An 8,381-nucleotide genomic window follows, 5' to 3' on the forward strand; every position below is an offset into this window, starting at 1 on the left:
CATATTTGGTCACTTGCCTTTTTCTTTCGATCCCCTGCCGCTTCTCAAACGGTGATACCGCTGTCGCTAATTGGGACCCGCATGTCATCCTCTATGTACAATCAAGTTTCTTTTCTTGAATTATTTTTGGCTCCTGGTATTTGGTCACTTGCCTTTTTCTTTCGATCTCATGCCACGTTGAGGACCCTGCTGGCTCATGGGACCCGCATGTCATCCTCTATCTGCTATAAAAGTTTATTTTCTTGGGTTTTTTTCACCCTCTGATTTTTGGCTATTTCCTTTTTTCTTTTGATCCCCTGCCGCCTTGGAAACGTTGAGTAAGCTGCTGATTCATGGGACCCGCATGTCATCCTCTATGTATAATCAACTTTCTTTTTCTTTTGATCCCAAGCCGCATTTGAAATGTTGAGACCGCTGCTGCTAATTGGGACCCGCATGTCATCCTCTATGTACAATAAAGTTTTTTTTCTTGGATTATCTTTGGTTCCTGATATTTTGTCACTTGCCTTTTTCTTTCGATCTCATGCTGCCTTTCAAATGTTGAGTAAGCTGCTGGCTCATGGGTCCCGCATGTCATCCTCTACGAACAATAAAAGTTTCCTTTCTTGGAGTTATTTTTGACCCCTAATTTCTGGCTATTTGCCTTTTTCTTTTGATCTCCTGCCCCTTTGAAACGATGAGGACGCTCGTTGGCGGGTCGGTCCCACATGTCATCCTCTCGTGAACAATAAAAGTTTCCTTTGATGGATTTATTTTGAACCCCTAATTAATTTCGGGATATTTCCTTTTTTTTCCTTTGATCCCCCGCCGCCTTGGAATCGTTGAGGATGCTCGCTGCCTCATGGGTCCCGCATGTCATCCTCTCGTAACGGTAAATGGTTTTTTTCTTGGATTTTGTTTACCAAATGATTTTTGGCTAATTTTTTCTTTCGATCTCCGCCGCCTTTAAAACGTTGAGGACGCCGTCGGCTCACGGGTCCCACATGTCAGCCTCTATGAACAATAAACGCTGAGGATGCTGCTGCCTCATGGGTCCCGCATGTCATCCTCTTAGAACGAAAATGTTTCTTTTCTTGGATTTTGTACCAACATATTTTTGGTTTATTTTTTCTTTCCATCCCCTGCCACCTTTAAAACGTTGACGACGCTGCTGGCTCATGGGTCCCCGATGTCAGCCTCCCGTACAAGAAACATATGATATCTTGATTATTTTGCAGACAATAAACAGTGTATTGCGCTCTGAGCTATTTCAAACGGATAATTAAATCTTTATTTTTACATAAACAAACTTATATGTTGAATCTCCTTGTTTTTTTGTCTTTGCGAAGCATAGGACTTTCCCGTTTTTTTTAGAAAATTCGGAACTTTCCTGTTTTGGAGTGGGCTGAAATTGTACGAGTCAAAAGGCCAAGCAGGATAGTTCGATGGCCCACATGTCCAGATGCAGCCCAATTGAAATCTTTCTTCTTGGATTTTTTTCACCCCCTGATTTCTGGCTACTTCATTTTTCTTTTGGTTCTGTGCCGCCTTGGAAACGTTGAGACCGCTACTGCAAAATGGGACCCGCATGTCATCCTCTACGTACAATAAAATTTATTTTCTTGGATTTTTTTTGGCTCATGATATTTGGTCACTTGCCTTTTTCTTTCGATCTCGTGCAGCCTCTCAAACGGTGATACCGCTGCTGCTAAATGGGACCCGCATGTCATCCTCTATGTACAATCAAGTTTCTTTTCTTGAATTATTTTTGGCTCCTGATATTTGGTCACTTGCCTTTTTCTTTCGATCTCATGCCACGTTTGAAACGTTGAAGAACCAGCAGGATCATGGGACCCGCATGTCATCCTCTATGTACTATAAAACTTTCTTTTCTTGAATTATTTTTGGCTCATCATATTTGGTCACTTGCCTTTTTCTTTCGATCTCATGCCACGTTTGAAACGTTGAGGAACCCGCCGGCTCATGGGACCCGCATGTCATCCTCTATGTACTATAAAAGTTCATTTTCTTTGTTTTTTTTCACCCTCTCGATTTTTGGCTATTTCCTTTTTCTTTTGATCCCCCGCCGCCTTGGAAACGTTGAGTAAGTCAGCAAGCTCATGGGACCCGCATGTCATCCTCTATGTCCATCAACTTTATTTTCTTGGATTTTTTTGACCCCTAATTTCTGGCTACTTTCTTTTTTCTTTTGATCTCAAGCCGCATTTGAAACGTTGGGACCGTCGCCGCAAAATGGGACCCGCATGTCATCCTCTATGTAAATAAAGTTTCTTTTCTTGGATTATCTTTGGCTCCTGATATTTTGTCACTTGCCTTTTTCTTTCGATCTCATGCCGCCTTTGAAACTTTAAGTAAGCTGTTGGCTCATGGGTCCCGCATGTCATCCTCTACGAACAATAAAAGTTTCCTTTCTTGGAGTTATTTTTTACCCCTAATTTCTGGCTACTTGCCTTTTTATTTTGATCTCATGCCCCCTTTTGAAACGATGAGAACGATGTTGGCAGGTCGGTCCCACATGTCATCCTCTATGAACGATAAAACTTTCCTTTGATGGATTTATTTTGAACCCCTAATTAATTTCTGGATATTTCCTTTTTTTCTTTTGATCCCCTGCAGCCTTGGAATCGTTGAGGATGCTGCTGCCTCATGGGTCCCGCATGTCATCCTCTCGTAATGGTAAATGTTTATTTTCTTAGATTTTGAATACCAAATGATTTTTGGCTTATTTTTTCTTTCGATCTCCCTGCCGCCTTTAAAATGTTGAGGACGCCGTCGGCTCACGGGTCCCACATGTCAGCCTCTAACATTAAACGCCGAGGATGATGCCGCCTCATGGGTCCCGCATGTTATCCTCTCGTAACGAAAATGTTTCTTTTCTTGGATTTTGTACCAACAGTATTTTTGGTTTATTTTTTCTTTCCATCCCCGCCGCCTTTAAAACGTTGATGACGTCGGCCGGCGCATGGGTCCCCGATGTCAGCCTCCCCGTATAAGAAACATGTGATATCTTGATTATTTTGCGTACAATAAACGAGTGTATTTTGCTCTGAGCTATTGCAAAGGGATAAATTAAATCTTTATTGTTACATAAACAAACTTATATGTTGAATCTCCTTGTTTTTTTTTGTTTTTGCTAGGCATAGGACTTTCCTGTTTTGGAATGGGCTGAAATTGTACGAATCAAATGGCGTCCAGCGGGATAGTTTGAAGGCCCAGATGGCCAGAAGCAGCCCAATTGAAATATTCCTTTTCTTGGATTTTTTGACACCCTTATTTCTGGCTACTTCCTTTTTCTTTTGGTCATGTGCCGCCTTGGAAACATTGAGACCGCGACCGCAAAATGGGACCCGCATGTCATCCTCTATGTACAATAGAAGTTTCTTTTCTTGGATTATTTTTGGCTCCTGATATTTGGCACTTGTCTTTTTCTTTCGATCTAATGCCGACTTTGAAACCTTCAGACCGGTGCCGCAAAATGGGACCCGCATGTCATTCTCTATGCACAATAAAGTTTCTTTCCTTAGATTATTTTTGGCCCCGATATTTGGTCACTTTCCTTTTCCTTTCGATCTCATGCCGCCTTAGAAACGTTGAGGAAGCTGCTGGCTCATGGGTCCCGCATGTCATACTCTATGAACAATAAAAGTGTCCTAAATTGGATTTATTTTTTACCCCTAATTTCTGGTTATTTGCCGTTTTCTTTCACTACTGCAGAATTGGCCTCTAGTGACAGGCACAAAAGGCATTTTAGTGACAGGCAAAGTGCCTGTCACTAATGACTAGTCACTGGTATCAGTACACTAGTGACTGGCATGTGCCTGTCACTGATGTGTGCATACTAATGACAGGCAAAAATAAATGCATGTCACTAGTTGCGATGGAAGGACGCGGACAGTGAGGTTTTGTAGTGACAGACTCGTTATCCTGCCTGTCACTAGTTTGAATGTTCATAATAAAAAAATAAATGCTTTTTCCACAAATATTCCAGATAGGACAATAAGACGTTATAAAAAATCAGTACATGCAGCTAAATTGTCGTAAGACATATCATGCATATGTTGCACAGTTCACTAGGGCTCCCTAAATCAGTACATCACACATCACCATATGTCCTAGAAGCGCCTACAGACAATATATCATATAACCAGGGAATACAACGTAAAAGGAAGCATTCAGGGTGAGGATGGGGCTGCTGAAAGAGTACACGAGAGATCAACGAATCGATGATGACCCCTTTGTCCTCCAGAAAACATCACTTGGGTAACGCAAGCACCGGGAAATCACAATGTGCACTAGTCGCTTCACACAAGGATCAAACTTTGTCAGATGCATAGATTGATGTGCTCTCTATGCTCCTAACCGTAGCAAGCTTCTCAGCCAATCTTTGCTCCAGTTCTCCTTGACCCCTTTCCCTGCTTGAGGTAACACAACCAAACGAGACTGAGTATATAAGTTACATATGCTTGCGAGCTGCATGAATATTTAACTGCACGTCTTGCAGCAACCAGAAGCACCAAACATAGCTACCAGTTACTGAACCAAATACCCAAAACTAAGAGAAACATCGGAATCGAAAAAAATGGAATACTAGCTCAAACCAATACTCCACAAGCTCACAAACTGCCATCAAGTATAAAGCTATTATCAAGGACGGACAGTCCCAGAACATAAATCAAGAATCCATTTGAGCATTACCAATCCCTAAGGTTGTTGTTCAGGAGTGGCACAAACTTTCGGAAGCCGTTTGGTCCAACACTTGAGGCGACGGGGTGGGGCAGTGGAGCTGCGTGCAAAGGAGGTTTCGGCGCGACGACAGGGCAAGCGAGAGCGGCCCCGTGCGTGGGCGGCGAGCAGCGGGTTGTGCGGCGGGGGCAATGCACGTGTTTTGCAATCTAGCCTAACTTGAATATACATTTGTATTTCGTATGCGAACACGGTATAGACGATGTACTTGGATAAAAATATAAATCTCTTGGACAATATATATGGAGCAATTGGAATTAATGATCAGTCATCCATGCTCTGTGATTGATGAAACGAATTGTCCCGTAATAAATTTCACCATGGGCTATAAACTCAACTAATAAAATTCATTACTAATTAAAATGAAAATATGAAAACTGCAGCGCATATAGTTTTGAGTTGCCATAATTTAGATTTAATGGTTAACCAACCAAATCATAACTCGGTGTTGCTTGAACTCCGGATTAACCAAGCTTAACCATCAGATCACATTTATTTTTGCCGAGAAGATATGCAGATATAGAGATATCTATCATAAATAGAACTACAATATAAAACTTGGTCTGGAACTACCTGTATCGCACCTCTTCTTCTTTTGACTATCTGTTGCTTCACTCACTGGTACCAACCTCGCAAGAATTGCAGTACAATTCTCAAGTTCACATTATAGAAACGACAACCGCATACTTGGTCGACCATATAGAAACTTTTTTACTGCAAGCATCGTTGCGCTCCAACGCAATACCATGTACAAAAATTAAGCGAGAAAGTGTCAAACAATGAGTGCAAATCAAAGAAATTTTTTGTTAGAAATGTTCACTGAAGCCTGTCCATAAGGAAATCCACAAACCTTGCATAGAGGTACCAGTACGGTGAAGAATTCTGTAGAAAGAACTTGTATGATCGGAAGAAGATATATGGAGAAGAATTATGGCTGATTGAGAAAACTCACAACACGGAGTTATGCCGGTGGGAGCAATTTGGCAGGCACGGGACGTGACGGCGGCGGGCCGGTGCCGCACAGCCGGCCACGGGCGCAGGTCACCGCGCACGGGCTCGGGTGCAAGGCGGTGGGCATCGGAGACGGAGCCGCCCGCGGTCTCGATGGAGATTCGACGTCATCGGCGTCCGCGGGTCCCCAAATGTCCTCCCGTGCAGGGCGGCTCCGGGCAGGCCTCGCCTCGCATGCAGGGTCGAGGCGGCGGGCAGGGCGGTTGCAAGCAAGCCTCGGTTGCAGGGCCACGGCGGCGGGCAGGGCGGCTGGGAGCAGGATCGCGGGCAGGGCGGCGGCAGATCGTGGCGATGTGGGCTGGGCAGGGGAAAGCGACTCGTGCGTGGTGGTTCGTGCGTGGAGATTCAATTATCTAAAGAAGCGGTTTGTTTGGATTAGGCGTGGGATTATGGCGTCTAACACCGTTTTAGCAGTAAATCTAAACCGGTGGTTGCCGTGATTGGATGGTATGAGTATGATTGTCCAGATTTACCGCTCTGGTCCTTTAATAATATACTCTAGTATTATCTCGCAAGTCGACGACTCTGGCTGGACTCGGGTTGCGCGGCTTAGAGTAGACTCCGCTCCGGCCACATCCAATCTCCACTCATTAATGCTCGATCAGTCTAGGTACGACCAGCGTGGGAAGGACCGTCCACAATTGATGAGGAGCTGGTGGGCAAACATGGATAGGTAGTGACAGGCTCTTTTATTAGCCTGTCATTAAAATATTTTCAGTTCCAGCCGCCCTTTAGAAAAAAGACCAGTGACATTCTTTTTTATATGCCTGTCACTAATATTTCGTACCAGTGACAGGTTTATATGTGCCTGTCACTGATAGACTTACTAGTGACAGATACAATTTTGCCTGTCACTAATCACCTGGAGGCTATAAGACTTTCTGCAGTAGTGTGGACCACACATACTAAATGGGCCAGCCCTTTAACTGGAAAGTGGGACCCACCTATGTTTTTGGCCCGGCCCACTATCTTGTTGGGCCGGCACACTTGCTATATGGTGGACCCCACATACTAAATGGGCCGGCCCTTTAACAGAAAGTGGGACCCACCGGTGCTTTTGGCCCGACCCACCGGCTTGTTGGGCCGGACCATTTGATCAAATGTGGACCCCACGTACTAAATGGGTCGGCCCGATAGCGTGAACGTGGGACCCACATGCTAATTGGGCCGGCCCGATAACTTCTTGGGCCGGCCAGTTGCTTTAATGTGGACCCCACTTTGTAAATGGGCCGGCCCGATACCAAGAAAGTGGGTCCCACATGTCTTGTGGGCCGGCCCTTTTGCCTGTTGACCGGTCAATCGAGTGCATTCGGCCCGGCCCACATGCTTAGTGGGCCGGCCCATTAAAGTTTTGACCAGTCAACCTTAGAGGTTAGGCCCGGCCCACGTAACTAATGGACCAGCCCAGCCTATATAGTTGACCGGTCAAAACAAGTCGACCGGCCCGGCCCGCAAACTTAATGGGCCGGCCCGCTTAAGACGTGGCGAGGCCTCGTGTGGGCCTACCATCTACCACGGGGTTTCGACTCGGTTAACGCCGTTAAGTGCCCGTTAACGGCGTCTGCCACGTGTCAGTTTGCATGACATCACCAGTCAACGGGCTCCCGGAAACACTTGGGCAACGGTCCGATTTTCCGTGGCGGAAGGGCGCCCAAGCGCGACGGACCGAAAAAATCGTCGTAGGACTTTGCCTGACGCAGTTTCGACAACAGAACCCATATCGTCGGGTTAGGTCCATAGGCGACGAAAAATACCCCTTAGCGGACGATTTTGAGACGTTGTCTATCAGAACTTTTCTTGTAGTGTTCGTGAGGATTCCTCTGTGGCTTAGGTCTTCGGGACGAAGGGTTTCGCGAAGAAAAGGAGGCGAAAGAGGCCGAGGGGGCCCCACACCACATGGTGGCGCGGCCAGGCCATGGGTCGCGCCACCCTATGGTGTGGGCCCACCCTGGGTCCAGCTGGCTCCCCTTCCGGCTTCCTCCGTCATCCGGAAAAATAGGATTTTTGGTAAAACTTCCTTCCACGAGCTTGATCTTCCGAAATATCGCATCCCGACGGTGCTTTTTCCAGCTAGAATCCCGGCTCCGGTGCTCGATCTCCAAATAATCATGAAACATGCAAAATAGATGAAATAACATAAGTATTGTGTCCCAATATGAAATATATCAATGAATAACAGCAAATTATGATATAAAATAGTGATGCAAATTGGACGTATCAGAGGTTTAGGGGATGCATGCATGGAGGTGATGAACTTGATGATGATGATGCCGATGATGTACATTTTGGCAGTAGCTAGGGTTGAAAGACATTTGATGGCCCCCTTTTGTAACTATGATGAGGTGGTATATACTAACCCCTCAGGTGATGGTGAACTTGCGGTGTTAGGATGACACCCACTTTTGTTGTGGTGGGAGGATAACCCCATATATAGTAGTGTAGGATGAACTTGTGATCCACTTTTGGAATGATCATGCATGCCCCTATTAGTTTATCATTTGTTGTCAACACTTGAGTAGTTCTATTGCTCTGTTATGAATTGGTTCATGGTTGTGATCGATTACCTGTTCTTCTTATGCCGTGCTAGTAGTATGTGGTGTTCCGCTGACGGGTTCGAGGAATCTACA

The 8,381-nt window shown here is 45.3% G+C and overlaps 1 long non-coding RNA gene across 1 annotated transcript; it reads right to left on the minus strand.

Moving 5' to 3' along the window:
* Positions 1-4,004: 4,004 nt before the first annotated feature.
* Positions 4,005-5,736, minus strand: LOC124695829. The gene is made up of 3 exons (XR_007000598.1): positions 5,696-5,736; positions 5,317-5,372; positions 4,005-4,412 (listed from the first exon to the last, which is right to left on the minus strand). It is a non-coding gene; the product is annotated as an uncharacterized LOC124695829 (long non-coding RNA).
* Between the last annotated feature and the right edge of the window lie 2,645 nt (positions 5,737-8,381).

The sequence above is a fragment of the Lolium rigidum genome, chromosome 3, assembly GCF_022539505.1.
Source record: "Lolium rigidum isolate FL_2022 chromosome 3, APGP_CSIRO_Lrig_0.1, whole genome shotgun sequence".
NCBI lineage: Eukaryota > Viridiplantae > Streptophyta > Magnoliopsida > Poales > Poaceae > Lolium > Lolium rigidum.